Here is an 18100-nt window from a genome sequence, read left to right as displayed (position 1 = left end):
GAAAATTTAGTTTCTGTTTCTAACTAGCTGTAAGACCTTGGACAGGATACCAAACTCTCTAAACCTCAGCCACCTATCGAATGAGGGTATCGGACCTTTTTTGCTTCCTTAATTATAGAGGTTTGGCAAGATCAAATGAACTAGCTGATATTAAATTCCTGCCTTGTATATTCACCTTAGTAATACAGAAATAAAAACACAGTCACTGGCCCCAAGGAGCTCACAGTGGTAAGAGCTGTGAGATGGTGATGACAAAGATAGTTACAACAGGGGCTGTTGGAGATCTGGATATGGGAAAGCACAGGGAGATATGGACACACAAGAGAGCATACTTAACCCATTCTGGAAATGGCAGAGCTGGCCTACATATAGCAGGTGAGGCCTTTGCTGAGGCTAGAATCAGCTAGGTGTTGATCAAGTGAAAAAGGGCTGGAGAGGAGAAGGGAATTAGAGGGAAAGGAACTATATATCTAGTTGTGAAGTTGAAGACATGGTGTTATGGCAAGAATAGAGCAAGAACCTCTCCATGTTGTCTCCATCTGTAAATAAGTACTGATTCTGACTGGTAGGAAACTTGATACCTGGTGTCATGGAATTCAGAATCCAAATGATGCTTTCATGCCACTTGGGGAAGAGAAGAGTCAGATCAGGAAGGATTTCTCAATTCTGCTAATGATTTTTTATTTTATCACCAAAGTCATGGCAAGTTATTGGAGGATTTTAGCTGTAGGTGGGGTTTAGACCTGGTTTTAGAAAACACGTGTATTTTAGAAAATTAAGAGATATGGAAAATGGAATGAGGTGGGGAAATATTTCTAATGCAAACAAAAAGTAAAGAAACATTTCAGGCACACCTGTAGCCCCAGCTACTCAGAAAGTTGAGGTGGGAGGATAGCTTGATCCCCACAATTTGAGGCTGTGAAGAGCTATAGTCAGGTCACTGCAATCCAGCCTGGGTGACAGAGCGAGACCCCATCATTAAAAACAAACATACAGGCCAGGCGCAGTGGCTCATGCCTGTAATCCCAGCACTTTGGGAAGCTGAGGAGGACGGATCACCTGAGGTCAGGAGTGCAAGGCCAGCCTGACCAACATGGTGAAACCCTGTCTCTACTAGAAATACCAAAATTAGCTGGGCATGGTGGCGCATGCCTGTAATCCCACCTACTTGCGAGGCCGAGGCAGGAGAATTGCTTGAATCTGGGAGGAGGAGGTTGCAGTAAACTGAGATTGTGTCATTGCACTCCAGCCTAGGCAACAAGAGTGAAACTCCATCTCAAAAAAGCCCAACCAACCAACCAACCAAAAACCATTACAGAACCATAAGGCAGAATTACTGTTGCCACACACACACAAATAACCTTAAAAATACTCATACATAAAATCAAATTTTGTCCAGGCTGCCTAAGTTCTACTAGCATGTCTTTACATTATAGGAATCTGAGATAAGCCGTGTCTTATCCAGGTCTCATAGGCAACTTTTGATCAATGTAGTGACAATAAACAAAGAGACCTTTCTCCAGTTTGAAGTGGTAACCATGTCTAAGGACTGCTTCTCATCTTCTTCTGGGTCTCTGTGAGCTAGACTGAGTTTTGAATACAACAAGAAAGAGGAAACCCCACGAGCAAGCAAAATCAGTGGTGTTTTGTTGTTGCTTGCATAATCCGTGTTATACACATATAACTCCCAAGAATGAGCAATGTTACCTTGGTCTTGAAATGATTTAATATTTTGTCTCTAATTTCCTGAAAATAATCAGCAAAAGGGAAAGTCTGCCATCACAGAGATGATTTTTGTGTTATTGTGCAGACCAGGTTAGCTCCTTAGAGCTACAAGTCTAAAACTTTTCAATTCACACTATATGTTTGCACCAAAAGTCCAGAGAAGTGGTTTGCCACAGAACAGGAACTTTTACGTGGAAGCAAATGTAAGCCTGCACTGCTTAGAAGGCTTTGAACTTTGCTATGACTTTTTCCACTTCTTAACCCAAGTCTTCACCATGATCTCTTTGATAATTATGCATGTGTGTTAAGACAGAGAGATTGGTTTTTAGTGCTCATCACTCATGGTAGCATTTTAAAAGATTTTTAACTTTCTTTTTAATTCTTCTCTGTATCGTTTAATTTTTTTACAGCGAGAACATGCTATCTTTCATAGTAATAAAATAAACTGCAGTTATTTTGGAGAGTCGTGGGATCTTTAAAATCATGCACAAATTCACACATATACATTGCCTGATAAACCCATGCATAGATAAAAGACTAAAAGAATATCCACAATTTCACTATTGTGGGTAATTCTGCACAATGGACTATGTCTCTCTATCCCAGCAAGTTTTACTCAAGTGTCTTATAAAAAGCAATAGTTTGTGTAGCTAGAGATAATCATTTATATTATGTGGAAAAATCTCAACCTTGCTATACTGTTCTAAATATATCCATTTATATACGTGATGAGCTTTTTTATTTCTTGGGGAGAAATGATATAGAATTTTCTATAATCCCACAATTTCTGATTAGATTCCATAAACATTTAGGCTCCAAAACCTCTAGCCACCTATTCCGCTGGGGCTATGTGTTGGGTGTGGGGATGGACAAAGATAAAGGATTCAGAAAGAGGGAGGTGCTATATTTATTAAGCAAACACATCACTGTTACATTGTTGCGTGATGATACTTTAATTTGGTATAAATTAGTTTTACATATGTGACAATGTACAAGTTAACTATAGTCCATATTCTAGAAGCAGTTAATTAGTGCTGAAGTACTCTAACCAGGAATCTGCACTCCAAAGGTGATGGTAACACTTCAGATATGGTTATGGAAATCGATACCTGAGAGTTTGTTAATTAGAACAGGGCATGTTAGACAATCATTTTCACTAGCAAAATGAGTAATTTTCATGGTGAATGGCTTGTAGGGAGATTGAACACAGCCTCCTGCTATTGCATGAATGAAGTTTAAAGCAGACATCCTCAGATCTCTATTCCTGCTGGTGTAGTGTTCAAGGGAATTGCCACCTCACAAGAGGTCCCCGTTTTCTGTCTTGACTTCGAGGTTGCTAGTCTTAACTTTAGAATGTCTGTTTAGTGAGCTTACCATTGGAGCGTCTAAGAGTAGACAGCAGGAATGTTTTTGTAATTGTTTGCTAATGAAGGTTAAGACACTTAGCAAAATTGTCCAAGACTTACTTTCATAATAGCATGCTATCAGGTATTGGGTTTGTAAGGGAGGGGAACACAGCCTTTGCATAACTCAGCTGTAACTGCAAGAGGCTTCAATATTTATCAAAAAAACCTGACATTTGAGGCCATGTTAGCTTAGGTTAGTTGGCAGCAGTGATGACAAGCACCAAACCTTTTCAAATTCATTATCTCACTATGCTCTCATAATAATCTTGTGACATATATATGTGTGTATATATATGTATGTGTATACACATAATTATTCCTATTTACAGATGAAAATATTGGGACATAAAGAGGATAAATAACTGGACCAGGGGAATGACACTAGTAAGATGTTAATTTAAGGTCTCATTGCAAATCTTGTCTGTAGTTGTTAAGAGCACAAGTTCATTAGACTGTCTGGGTTCAAATCAAATACTCTGTACTAGGTGTATGAATGGGCATTTTGTCTTTCTGTCCTTTAGTTTCCTTATCTGTAAAATAGGAATGATAATATTACCTCCTTCATTGGATTGATAAACAAATTTAAATAAGAAGTTATTTCTAAAAACAGATTAGGTAGTACCTGACGCAGGGTAAGTACTATATATACCAGCTATTATTATTATTTCTTTTCCTTTATTACTCTAGGTATGCATAAGTGCATTCCATACTGATAGGGTTTGGCTGTGTCACCACCCAAATCTCATCTTGAATTGTAGCTCCCATAATTTCCGCATGCTGTGGGAGGGACCCTGTGGGAGAGAATTGAATCATGGGGGGTGGTTTCCCCTATACTTTTGTCATGGTTGTGAATAAGTCTCATGACATCTGATGGTTTTATAAGGGGTTTCCCTTCTTGCTTGGCTCTCATTCTCTTGCCTGCTGCTATGTAAGACATGCCTTTCACTTTCTGCCATGATTGTGAGGCCTCTCCAACCACGTGGAACTGTGAGTCCATTAAACCTCCTTTTCTTTTCTTTTTTGTTTTTTTTTGAGACGGAGTCTCCCTCTGTCACCAGGCCGGAGTGCAGTGGCGCGATCTCGCTCGCTGCAACCTCCGTCTCCCGTGTTCAAGTGATTCTCCTGCCTCAGCCTCCCAAGTAGCTGGGACTACAGGCACATGCCACCACACCCAGCAAATTTTTTTGTATTTTTAGTGGAAATGGGGTTTCACCATGTTGGCCAGGATGGTCTCCATCTCTTGACCGCGTGATCTGCCTGCCTCCAAAAGTGCTGGGATTACAGGCGTTAGCCACCGTGCCCAACCCTTTTCTTTATAAATTACCCAGTCTTGGGTATGTCTTTATTAGCAGGATGAAAATGGACTAATACACATACATACAGTTGAGGCTATATTTAACCTAGAACATTTTCATATTTATAGCATTACATTTTGATAAGAGAATAAAATCAAGTTAGGAAAAAATATATCTTGACACTAAGTATTAGTGCTGTAGATCAATAGTGGATTTTTGATACAAACTACTCACAATGATGTTAAATTTGTTTCTTGACAGGTTCTTTACCTTGTGACTTTTTATACACTGCATTTGGTATTCATTTGAATAGTCTAAATAAATAACGTATTTTCCTAATATTAGAAATAGATGTATTTAATGACCCATAAACATTGTATAATTAGTTTTTAAACAGTTTTAGATATTCAGATGAAAAATATTGGGCAAATGCCACTTCTTATTCAAAGTTAATTCTTATACAATGACACTGGAGCAGAGCAATGCTCCTACTAAATATACTCATTTCTTCTAAAATAATGTACAAAACAGTAATATTGGCTTTTTCAGTTATTAGACTGCAACAATTTTATGTTGTATGTTTGGACATTTTTAGCTTTATTATGTATTCCCTTTCTCTACCCAACAAAGGATCATTTTCAAAAATAATTGCCTTTTAAAAATATATAGCTTTGTAAAATTAATTTTTTACTTTAACATCTTTTGCCTAGCTTGGATGATTTTAGGTTATATGCAGTTCTCAGGACTAGGTTAATTATATTTGTATATTCAAGCATAACTATAGCTACATTAAATTCTTCTGGTTGCCAAGGATTCTGCTATGTGATATTTCCTTTCAATTTCTCAGATGTAAGAGAAGAAAATCTATTCTTTTGTACTCTTACTACTTTCCTTTTCTCAATCCCTTTCATTAGTGATAATATATACTGCAACCAGATCTTTCTTCCCCAAATGGAGCCAACTGTGTCAGAGTGGGATTGTAATACATACCTCATTGATTTTGCCTACAACTGCCTAACAGAGGACCTCAACGCCTTGTAAAATCACCCACAAAAGGTTGTCTGAGGGTTTCTTTTACATTAACTGGTGAAGAAGTCCATTTCCACCAAGAGCTTATGCTACTTTTCCAGACACTTGTCTTTTCTCTTGTGTGGCCACGGTTCCATGATTTTCTATTAGGGGTGCCTCAAGAAGTCAGTCCATAGGGTCAGCCCCAGAGCAGTGCTCCATGCTCATACACCCTTTAGTTTTTACTTATATCTTCCCTGGTTGCCTATCTACAGAGTTTGGATTAGGAGATAAAATTCAAGTGATGGTATCCATGCTGCTCAGAATCTTCCTTTTCTGTCAAGGGCTAAAGAATTTTCTATTGGGTCAATTTCAGCACAACTTTCTTCCTAGGAGGCTCCTTCATTTACATGAAAATAGGACTTTGATTAGGCAAGCCCAGATATGCCCAAAATTGTACCCAATAGGAAATCCCTGCCCACTATCCCACTAGTTGCCAGCTATTATGCAAGGCATTTTCCATATTTCTATCTCTAGCCTTGAGCTCACCTCATGCACTCAACTGCTACCTGTCACATCTGCCCCAAGATCTTCCTCATCTCAGTACATTGTCACCAAAATATCTTCCAAATTCTGAAGTCTAAATCTTGGGATTATTCCTGCATTTTCTTTCTCTCACTCCTCAAACGTAGTTAATTAGTAATTCCTACTATGTCTGTCTTTGAAATGTATCTAGAATTCAACTATTTCTCATCACTCCACCTTCTACCAACCTGGCTTTACTTCTTGCCTGGATTATTACAATGGCTTCTAAGTACTGTCCTTGCTGCCTTCCTTGCCCTTTACATATATGCTCGTCTGGCAGTCAGAATTATCCTCTTACAATATAAGTCAGCTATGTCACTCCTCTGCTTGGAGCTCTCTAAGACTTTGATCTGGAGATGAGCAATATGAAGAAACAGCCTCTGCATGAAGCTTCCATTTTTGACAGATAGCAACAGACGTGTACAGTTTTGGGGGATTGTAGTTTAAGAGGTGGTAGTTTTCTAGAAGAGCAGGGTAGCCAAAAGTTTTAGAAAAGTTCTGTTGCTGGCATTTATTACTCAATAGCAGCAACGGTGATGATTTTCTTTACAGCAGACTTGGTGGGCATTGCCCTAGGAAGCTTAGCCTAGAGACTGTTCTCAGCCCCCTTAATCATTCTGTCAGCTACCTAATTTCTTTTAATAAATATCATTTCCACTTTAGTGGCTTCTTTTCTTTGCAACTAAGAATCCTGACTTTTTGAGGATAAAGGAAACAAAAATTATCAATACATCTCAGAAAACTCCCTCTCAACATTTTCATGTGCCTCTATCAATCTGTTATACATATTCTCATATATATATTTAAAATATATAATACACATATGGAAATTTTGTTTGTTAATCAAGGGCATAATTTCATGCAATTCTGTATCTTGCTTTCTGTATTTATTATTTCATAAGCATGTTTTTGGTTATTATAATTTTTCATAAACATTTTAAGGACTATACAATGTTTTTGCAAATGAATGCATAATTTACATAACACATTATTGTTGAATATTCAGATCTGTTTCAATTATTCCTTATTATAATAATGCTGTGGATATCTTTATATATTCTATATTTAGTAAGATTGATTCCTAGAATTAGAATAAGTGAATAGGATATGAGTGTTTTAAAGATTTCAAATGTAGAGTATCCAGTTACTCTCTTGGGACTTGTATTAATTTATACTTTCATCATCAGCATATGGGCATTGAGACCATATATTAAACATTGGAACTATATGTATACATGTATCTGGTTATACATATTATTAAAGAGAACCAGAGCTAGACACTAAAGTGGTAAAGATATATTTTACTTTTAAAAATTGCAAAAAGGAAAAAAAGACCTTAGTATAGAATTGGGCTCAATTCTGAGTACAATAAAGACACCTGGGGATTTATAGCCAAGGAGCAGAGTCTGGATGGAAAAATCACTAAGAAGAGACATCAAGGATGAGGGGATTCTTATTAAACTGATCTAACAGGGTTCTTGCTGCGGTCAGGCCAGGATGATCAGAAAAGAATGGGAAATATTTCCTCTAAATTGACTTAACAGGATTCTTGCTAAAACCAGGATATGCAGGTCTGGGAATGATGAGGGCCAAGATCAAGCCCCAGTTGAGAAGAGGGCTTAGAGGAGCCTGACTGAAGTCTCCTCAAAGAAGGCATGTTGCTAATTCATATATTTAAGTACTTATATTTTCTCTCCCTTTGCATGCTAGATTTTACTTTATCACTTCCTTACTTTATCTGCCCTTGAGGCAGTCTCTTCAAAGAGGAAGCTGCTGTGGAACTTCTGCTTTTTTCTTTGACTGATGTGATATAAAAAGAGAGTGAGCCACCACACCTAATTTATAAGCACTGCTGGGATCTATGCTGCTCATATTTAAACAGGCAAGTCACTTTTAAAAATATGGATTTAAAGATAATATTAAGATGAGAATTGAGTAATATGAACTTCTAAACTCTTAAACATTGTTATACTTGTCTTTAAATATTTTTAAAACTTTCTTTAGCATAGATATATAGCAATGAGCCTTCATCTTCTGCCCTATAGCTTTGACCCTGCCCAAGATTGGGGAAGCCTAATAGTTACATACTGGATTATTCCACTTACAGAGAGTAGCTATCTTCTGCCAGTTCACTATGTCCCGTGACCATCGGCCTGATACTTTTCATGGCACACTATAGTCTGGCATGTTCTCAGTTCAAGTTTACTTCGTTATGATCCTGAAAGGTATGTATTATATAGCTACATGTTTGATGAGGAAGCTGAGAGTCAGAGTTAAGTAATTTGCTCAAGTTTACACTGTTAGTAAGTGAAAGAAGTGAATTTAAACCCAGGAGATATACCTAATGTTAAATGACAAGTTAATGGGTGCAGCGCACCAACATGGCACATGTATACATATGTAACTAACCTGCATGTTGTGCACATGTACCCTAAAACTTAAAGTATAATTAAAAAAAAAAAAGAAAGAAATTGCATACCCTAGCAAGAAAAAAAAAAAAACAAAAAACCCAGGCAGTCTCTCTTCTTTATAACAATGACTCTCTTGGCATGCATTTGAATGTCCACACCATAACAACCAATCGGTGCTTTTAATCAGCTCTCCCCAGTGTTTCTGGGACACAGTCAAAGTTTGAGAATCACTATTTTGTGCCATGCTGCTTCTCTTTGCCCTTTTGACATCCTATCCCTGGTAAAGCGCTTGGCTAAAGGCATTCATTCACTCTCATTCACTGTATCTTGGGATGTTGGGACCAAATAGCTCCCAGTTTTCCAATGCTGACATTGCTACACAGCGTTCCCTCAGTAACATTTGAGATGTCTGACATTCATTTATACCAGTTCTACTCATACCATCTTCATCCTCAGACCTCCTCTATAACTCCTGAGGTCTTGAGCCTTGGCCTATAGTCTTTATCTGCATTTGAATGTCTAACACTCTGCCCACGAACTTCTTTAACCAATTCTATTCCAGCAATGTTAACAAATCTTCCATGCAGACATACCCTGGGCCTTACCAAGTAGAATTGCTCTATCCCCCAATTCCTGTCCTTTGGCCGCAAGAGTCTCCCTTCTACTTCTTAAGCTCTTCACTGCCCCTGCTGCTAAATCTTTTCTCCATATGTATGGTGACTTTCAGGCTTCTCATTATCTTATTCTCTCAGCCCAGCATCCCCAGTCCCAAGCTGTCTTTATATCTTTATCTAGCCTGGAAGCCAATAATAAAAAATCGCAAGCATGTTCACACAAGAATCTTCAGTAATCTTAGGATCTTCCTATGAGCTAACTTAGCCAATCCTTGATAAAAAAACTTTGTTTTAGTTTAAGTAAAACTACAGAAAATAGAAAAACTATGCTGTGGGCATCATCAGTTTGTTGTTGCTCAGCAACATTTTAAATCAGATCTTCTTGTTTTGAGCAGTGGTTGATACAAACACTTTGCAATCCTCAGGCCACCTACCCACCCTGGAGACCCTGTCTCTTGTAGTTCAGGTTTATTAAACTTCTTAACAGACACAAAATACCAGGTTCTTCAGTTACTCAGTGTTTCTGTTCCTTTTGACTGGAATGCCATTTGATTACTTATTTCTGTATCAAACTCCTGCTTATCCTTCAAGGCCCAACTCAAATGTTACCTTTTCTATGTTGTATTTTCTGACTCCCATAAGAATTGCCTTTCTTCTTTGTTCCCTTATTTCCTTTTCATACGTCTTTCTTTTCCACCAAATTGTGAGGCAGTGGTAGTTGTCATTGTATTACATTTTGGTCTTTCCCTGTGTCTTAGTAGACTGGGTGGTTCAAACAACAGAATTTATTTCTGACTATTTTGGAGGCTGGGAAGTCCCACACAACCATCTGGGTGATGGCTAATTCAGTTCCAAATGGGGGCCCTCTTCCTGGCTTGTAGATGGTCAACTTCTTGCTGTGTACTCACACGGCAGAGCAACTGCCATATAGGGGCTCCACCCTCATGACCTCATCTGAACCTAATAACCTCTCAAAGGCCCAACCTTAGGGATTAAGGTTTCAACGTAGGAATTTTTAGAAAGACACAAACATTGAGTTCATAACACCCTCTAATACAGAATCCCTACCTCAAATCATATTAAGAAAAGTACTTGAATATTGAATAAGACGTGCTCTAGAGATGAGCCACTTGTAAGAGCTCAATCCTTAAATCTGTGCTATCAGGGCTGGGCACAGTGGCTCATTCCTGTAATCCCAGCACTTTGGGAGGCCAAGGGGAGAGAATCTCTTGAGCCCAGGAGTTCGAGACCAGTCTAGGCAATATAGTGAGAACCCATCTCTACAAAAAAAAAAAAAAAAAAAAAAAAAAATTTTTTTTTAATTAGCTGGGTGTGGTGGCATGTGCCTGTAGTCCCAGCGATTTGGAAAGCTGAGGTGGGAGGATCACATGAGCCTCAGAGGCAGAGGTTGCAGTGAGCTGAGATCACACCACTGCACTCGAGCCTGGGTGACACAGCAAGACCTTGTCCCTAAATAAATAAATAAATAAATAAATAAATACATCTGTGCTACCTCATACTAGAGCTACTAGTCACATGGGGTTACTGAGCAGTTGAAATGTGGCTAGTCTAAATTGAGATGTGCTCTACATGCAAAATATACTTCAGATTTTAAAGACTTGGTATGAAACAAAGAATGTAAAATATCTCCTTAATAGTTTTTATATTGATTATAAGTTGAAATATTTTGGATACATTAGATTAAATAATAAAATTAGAATTAACTTTACTTGCTTCTTTTTACCTTTTTAATTTAGCTAAAAGAAAATGTGAAATGTGTGGCTTATGTTTCTATTATACAGTGCTGTTTTAAATAAAAAATCCATAATGCTCAGTGTAGATATAGTGATTAACACAAAAGTATAGGCTGAAAGAGCTTAGGAATATTTCTAACTGGGAACGTGGTATATAAATTTATATTAAGAATATTCTGTTTTTATAATTCTCCAAACTATCTGGTAAATTCAAGTTTCTTGTCAATATGAGATTATAATTAAAAAGTAGGTGACACAGGAACAGAAAACCAAATACGCATGTTCTTACTCATAAATGGGAGTTGAACAATGAGAACACGTGGACACAGGGAGGGGAACATCACACATTGGGGCCTGTCAGAGGGTGGGAGGCAAGGGGAGGGAGAGCATTAGGACAAATACCTAATGCATGCGAGGCTTAAAACATAGAATTTGATGGGTTGATAGGTGTAGCAAACCACCATGGCACATGTATACCTATGTAACAAACCTGCACGTTCTGCACATGTATCCCACAACTTAAATAAAAAGAAAAAAAGTAGGTGATAATGCCACCATGCCCCGTTATCAGGAGATTCTATAAAATTCTGTACTAACATATACATTTATAACAATTAAAATATGGCATCCTCATTTTCCAAGTATTCACAAAATTCAAGTCACCACCTGTACAAGGTGGAATAGAGCAACGAAAGTAGTCATAACACACACACAAATTTATTAACAAACTTATACAATTACTTTCTATATAATTACAATTAATCCTAGTGGGAAGAGTCAACATCTTTGTAGGTTTCTTATTAATCGTACAGTGCTGTTAATGTCCAACAATACAAGGCAAATGTGATATAATAAATAAATTGCAAAAAGACATCACAATTCTCACAAGACATTCAGGATTTTAGAAATTCGAAACCTGTTGACAAACAGCTGACTGGAATTAAACCAATTAACACCTGAAGGAGAGCAAACAAAATAGTAACTCCATTAGTCCTTGAAAAGAGAATAATTTAGGCCAGGTGCAGTGGCTCATGCCTGTAATCCCAGCACTTTGGGAGGCCGAGGCGGGCGGATCATGAGGTCAGGAGATCGAGACCATCCTGGCTAACATGGTCAAACCCTGTCTCTACTAAAAATACAAAAAATTAGGCCGGTATGGTGGTGCCCACCTATAGTCCCAGCTACTAGGGAGGCTGAGGCAGGAGAATCACTTGAACCCAGGCGGTGGAGGTCGCAGTGAGCTGAGATAGCACCATTGCACTCCAGCCTGGCAACAGAGCGAGACTCCATCTCAAAAAAAAAAAAAAAGAATAATTTAAATGTCAAATGATGCTAAGAGTTCTTTGGAAAATTGATGAAGATCTCTGATACATACTTTTTAATAACTCTCTTTACTTTGAAAATCAACCGTGAAGTGAAAAACGCTGTTCTGTGTTACCACGTAATTTTGCTAAAAATAATGCTGACCTCCCCAATCAACACTCATTTCATTTTTTCCCTAAAAATTAATCCGTAGTTGCAAATGTTAGCTAAGCATTTGTTAAATATGAGAGAAAAATGAACTCTGTTTCTAAATTTTTATTTTATTTCTTGCAGTGATGTCTCACTGTTGCTCACGCTAGTCTTGAACTCCTAGGCTTCAGCAATCCTCCCACCTCAGCCTCCCAAAGTGTTGGGATTATGGGCATGAGCCACTGTGTCCAACCATTTTTATTTTTAAAAAAATTAAATAATTTCTCCCACATTTTATTTTGAATTTCTTGTCCCCATTTAAAGTATATTTGCTTTGTTAATCTTGCTAGCAGTCTATCAATCTTTTTATTCTTTCAAAGAGTCAGCTTTTGGTTTCATTGATTCTTTGTATGGATTTTGGGGTCTAAATTTCATTACTACTTTTCTTCTGCTAGTTTTGGGGTTTTAGCGCTTATTTTTCTAGTTTCTCTAGGTGCAATGTTAAATTGTTGATTTGAGATCTTTCTAGCTGTTTGACATAGGCATTTGTGCTATAAACTTTCCTCTTAATGTGTTTTTGCTACATCCCAGAGATTGTGGTATATTGGGTCTCTGTTTTTATTTATTTCAAAGAATTTTATTTCTGCCTTAATTTTGTGGTTTACTCAAAAGTCATTTAGGAGCAAGTTGTTTAATTTTCGTGTAATTGTGTAGTTTTGAGTGATCTTCTTGGTACTGAGCGATCTTCTTGGTATTGATTTCTAATTTTATTCTACTGTGATTTGAGAGTATGATTGGTATAATTTTGATTTTTTGGAATTTATTGAGACCTTTTTTTATGGCCAAGCATATGGTCAATCTCAGGGTATGTTCTGTGTGCAGATAAAAAGAATGTATGTTCCGTGGCAGATGGGTGTAGGATTTGGTTGGTGTCTATTCAGTCCAGTTGGTTAAATGTTGAATTTAAGTCCAGAATTTGTTAGTTCTCCACCTTCATGATTTGTCTAATGCTGTCAGTGGGATGTTGAAGTCCCCTGATATTATTGTGTATTTGTTAAAATCTTTTTGTAGGTCCAGAAGCACTTGTTTTATGATTCTGGGTGCTCCAATTAATTTTGGGTGTGAATATATTTAGGATAGTTAAATCTTCTTGTTGAATTGAACCCTTTATCATTATGTAATGCTCTTCTCCTTTTTTACTGTCGTTGATTTAAAGTCTGTTTTAGCTGATATAAAAATAGCAACCTCTCCTTTGTTTTGTTTTCTGTTTGCATAATAAATCTTTCTCTATCCCTTTGCTTTGAGCCTGTGAGTGCTGTTACATGTGAGATGGATCTCTTGAAGACACCACTGGATGGGTGGATGAGTCTTGTTTTTTTCAACCAACTTGCCACTCTTTGCCCTTTAAGTGGAGCATTTAGAAGGTTTACATTCAAAGTTAATATTGATATGTAAGGCTTTGAAACTATTGTGAAGTTGTTAGCTGATTGCTTTGTGGTCTCTTGTATAGTTGCTTTATAGGGTCTGAGGGCTATGTACTTAAGTGTGTTTTTGTGGTAGCAGATATCATTCTTTTGTTTTCATGTTTGGAACTCCCTTAAGGATCCCCTGTCGGGGAGGGGCCAAGATGGCTGAATAGAAACAGCTCCAGTCTGCAGCTCCCAGCTAGACCAGTGCAGCAGGCAGGTGGATTTCTGTATGTCCAACTGAGGTAACCAATTTATCTCATTGGGACTAGTTAGGCAGTGGGTGTAACCCATGTAGAGCAAGCAGAAGCAGGGTGGGGCATTGCTTCACCTGAGAAGTGCAAGGAGCCAGGGCTCTCCCTCCCCTAGCCAAGGGAAGCCATGAGGGACTGTGCTACCCAGCCTGGTACTATGTTTTTCCTATGTTTTTTGAAATCTACAGATCAGACTATTCCCTCGTGTGCCTACACCACCAGGGCCCTGGGTTTCAAGCACAAAACTGGGCAGCTGTTTGGGCAGGCACCGAGCTAGCTGCAGAAGTTATTTTTGTACCCTAGTGGTGCCTGGGAACCCCAGTGAGACAGAACCAAATGTTCTCCTGGAAATGGGGCTGAAGCCAGGAAGCCAAGTGCTCGCTCAGCGGGTCCCACTCCCACAGAGCCCAGCAAGCTAAGAATCACTGGCTTGAAATTCTCACTGCCAGCATAGCAGTACGGAGTAGATCTGGGAGGATCGAGCTTGGTGGGGGGAGGGGCATCTACTATTACCAAAGCTTTAGTAGGCAGTTTTCCCCTGACAGTGCTAAGTAGACTGGGAGGTGTGGACTGGGTGGAATTCACCACAGTGCAGCAAAGTGGCTGTGGCCAGACTGCTTCTCTAGATTATTCCTCACTGGGCAGGGCATCTCTGAAGGAAAGGCAGCAACCCCAGTCACGGGCTTACCGATGAAACTCTCATCTCCCTGAGACAGAGCACCAGTGCAGAGGGGTGGCTGTGGGCACAGCTTCTGTGGACTCAATCTTTCCTCCCTGCTGGCTCTGAAGACAGCAGCTGATTCTGACAAGGGGGATTCTTCCAGCACAGCACACCAGCTCTGCTAAGGAACAGACTGCCCCCTCAAGTGGGTCCCTGACCCCCATGCCTCCTGACTGGGAGAGACCTCCCAACAGGGGTTGACAGACATTTCATACAGGAGAGCTCTGGCTGGCATCAGGCTGGTACCCCACTGGGAAAAGCTTCCAGATGAAAGAGCAGGCAGCAATCTTTCCTGTTCTGCAGCCTCCACTGGTGATACCCACACGAACAGGGTCTGGAGTGGACCTCCAGCAAACTGCAGCAGACATGCAGAAGAGGGGCCTGACTATTAGAAGAAAAGCTAACAAACAGAAAGCAATAACATCAATATCAATAAAAAAGACCCCCACACAGAAACCCCATCCAAAGATCATCATCCTCAAAGATCAAAGGTAGATAAATCCACAAAGATGAGGAAAAACCAGTGAAAAATGCTGAAAATTCCAAAAATCAGAATGGCTTTTCTCATCCAAATGATTCCAACTCCTCTCCAGCAAGGGCACAAAACTAGATGCAGAATGAGACTGATGAATTGAAAGAAGTAGGCTTCAGAAAGTAGGTAATAACAAACTCTTCTGAGCTAAAGAAGCATGTTCTAACCCAATTCAACGAAGCTAAGAACGTTGACAAAAGGTTACAGGAACTGCTAACTAGAATAACCAGTTTAGAAAGGAACATAAATGACCTGATGGAGCTGAAAAACACAGCATGAGAACTTCGTGAAGCATACACAAGTATCAACAGTTGAATTGATCAAGTGGAAGAAAGGCTATTAGAGATTGAAGATCACCTTACTGAAATAAGGCATGAAGACAAGATTAGACAAAAAGGAATGAAAAGAAATGAACAAAGCATCCAAGAAATATGGGGCTATGTGAAAATACCAAACCTACAATTGACTGGTGTACCGGAAAGTGACAGGGAGCATGGAAGCAAGTTGGAAAACACACTTCAGGATATTATCCAGGAGAACTTCCCCAGCCTAGCAAGACAGACCAACACTCAAATTCAGGAAATACAGAGCACACCACTAAGATACTCCTCGAGAAGAGCAACCCCAACACACATAATCATCAGATTCTCCAAGGTGGAAATGAAGAGAAAAATGTTAAGGGCAGCCAGAGAGAAAGGTCAGGTCACCTAGAAAGAGAAGCCCATCAGACTAACAGTGGATTTCTCTGCAGAAGCCCTACAAGCCAGAAAAGAGTGGGGCCAATATTCAACATTCTTAAAGAAAAGAATTTTCAACCCAGAATTTCATATCCAGCCAAACTAAGCTTCATAAGTGAAGGAGAAATAAAATCCTTTCCAGACAGGCACATGCTGTGGGATTTTGTCACCACCAGGCCTGCCATACAAGAGCTCCTGAAGGAAGCACTAAATATGGAAAGGAAAAACCAGTACCATCCACTGCAAAAACATACGAAAATATAAAGGATCAATGACACTGTGAAGAAACTGCATCAACTAATGAGCAAAATAACCAGCTAGCATCATAATGACAGGATCAAATTCACACATAACAATATTAACCTTAAATGTAAATGGGCTAAATGCTCCAATTAAAAGACACAGACTGGCAAATTGGATAAAGAGTCAAGACCCATCAGTGTGCTGTATTCAGGAAACCCATATCATGTGCAGAGACACACATAAGCTCAAAATAAAGGGATGGAGGAAGATCTACCAAGCAAATGGAAAACAAAAAAAGGCAAGGGTTGCAATCCTAGTCTCAGATAAAACAGACATTAAACCAACAAAGATCAAAAGAGACAAAGAAGGCCATTACATAATGGTAAAGGGATCAATTGAACAAGAAGACCTAACTATCCTAAATATAAGCACCCAATACAGGAGGACACAGATTAATAAAGCAAGTCCTTAGTGACCTAGAAAGAGACTTAGACTCCCACACAATAATAATGGGAGACTTAAACATCCCACTGTCAACAGTAGACAGATCAACGAGACAGAAAGTTAACAAGGATATCCAGGAATTGAACTCAGCTCTGCACCAAGTGGACCTAATAGACACCTACAGAACTCTCCACCCCAAATCAACAGAATATACTTCTTTTCAGCACCACACCACACCTATTCCAAAATCAACCACATAGTTGGAAGTAAAGCACTCCTCAGCAAATGTAACAGAACAGAAATTATAACAAACTGTCTCTCAGACCACAGTGCAATCAAACTAGAACTCAGGATTAAGAAACTCACTCAAAACTGCTCAACTACATGGAAACTGAACAACCTGCTCCTGAATGACTACTGGGTACACAATGAAATGAAGGCAGAAATAAAGATGTTCTTTGAAACCAACGAGAATAAAGACACAACATACCAGAATCTCTGGGACACATTTAAAGCAGTGTGTAGAGGGAATTTTATAGCACTAAATGCCCACAAGAGAAAGCAGGAAAGATCTAAAATTGACACTCTAACATCACAATTAAAAGAACTAGAGAAGCAAGAGCAAACACATTTAAAAGCTAGCAGAAGGCAAGAAATAACTAAGATCAGAGCAGAATTGAAGGAAATAGAGACACAAAAAACCCTTCAAAAAATCAATGAATCCAGGAGCTGGTTTTTTGAAAGGATCAAAAAATTGATAGACCACTAGCAGGGCTAATAAAGAAGAAAAGAGAGAAGAATCAAATAGATGCAATAAAAAATGATAAAGGGGATATCACCACCGATCCCACAGAAATACAAACTACCATCAGAGAATACTATAAACACCTCTACGCAAATAAACTAGAAAATCTAGAAGAAATGGATAAATTTCTCAACACATACACGCTCCCAAGACTAAACCAGGAAGAAGTTGAATCTCTTAATAGACCAATAACAGGCTCTGAAATTGAGGCAATAATTAACAGCTTACCAACCAAAAAAAGTCCAGGACCAGACAGATTCACAGCCGAATTCTACCAGAGGTAAAAGGAGGAACTGGTACCATTCCTTCTGAAACTATTCCAATCAATAGAAAAAGAGGGAATCCTCCCTAACTCATTTTATGAGGCCAGCATCATCCTGATACCAAAGCCTGGCAGAGACACAACCAAAAAAGAGAGTTTTAGACCAATATCCCTGATGAACATTGATGCAAAAATCCCCAATAAAATACTGGCAAACCGAATCCAGCAACACATCAAAAAGCTTATCCACCATGATCAAGTGGGCTTCATCCCTGAGATGCAAGGCTGGTTCAACATATGCAAATCAATAAACATAATCGAGAATATAAACAGAAGCAACGACAAAAACTACATGATTATCTCAATAGATGCAGAAAAGGCCTTTG

This window comes from Pongo pygmaeus, chromosome 10 (genome assembly GCF_028885625.2).
Source record: "Pongo pygmaeus isolate AG05252 chromosome 10, NHGRI_mPonPyg2-v2.0_pri, whole genome shotgun sequence".
Classification (NCBI taxonomy): domain Eukaryota; kingdom Metazoa; phylum Chordata; class Mammalia; order Primates; family Hominidae; genus Pongo; species Pongo pygmaeus.
This window is presented reverse-complemented; position numbering follows the sequence as displayed.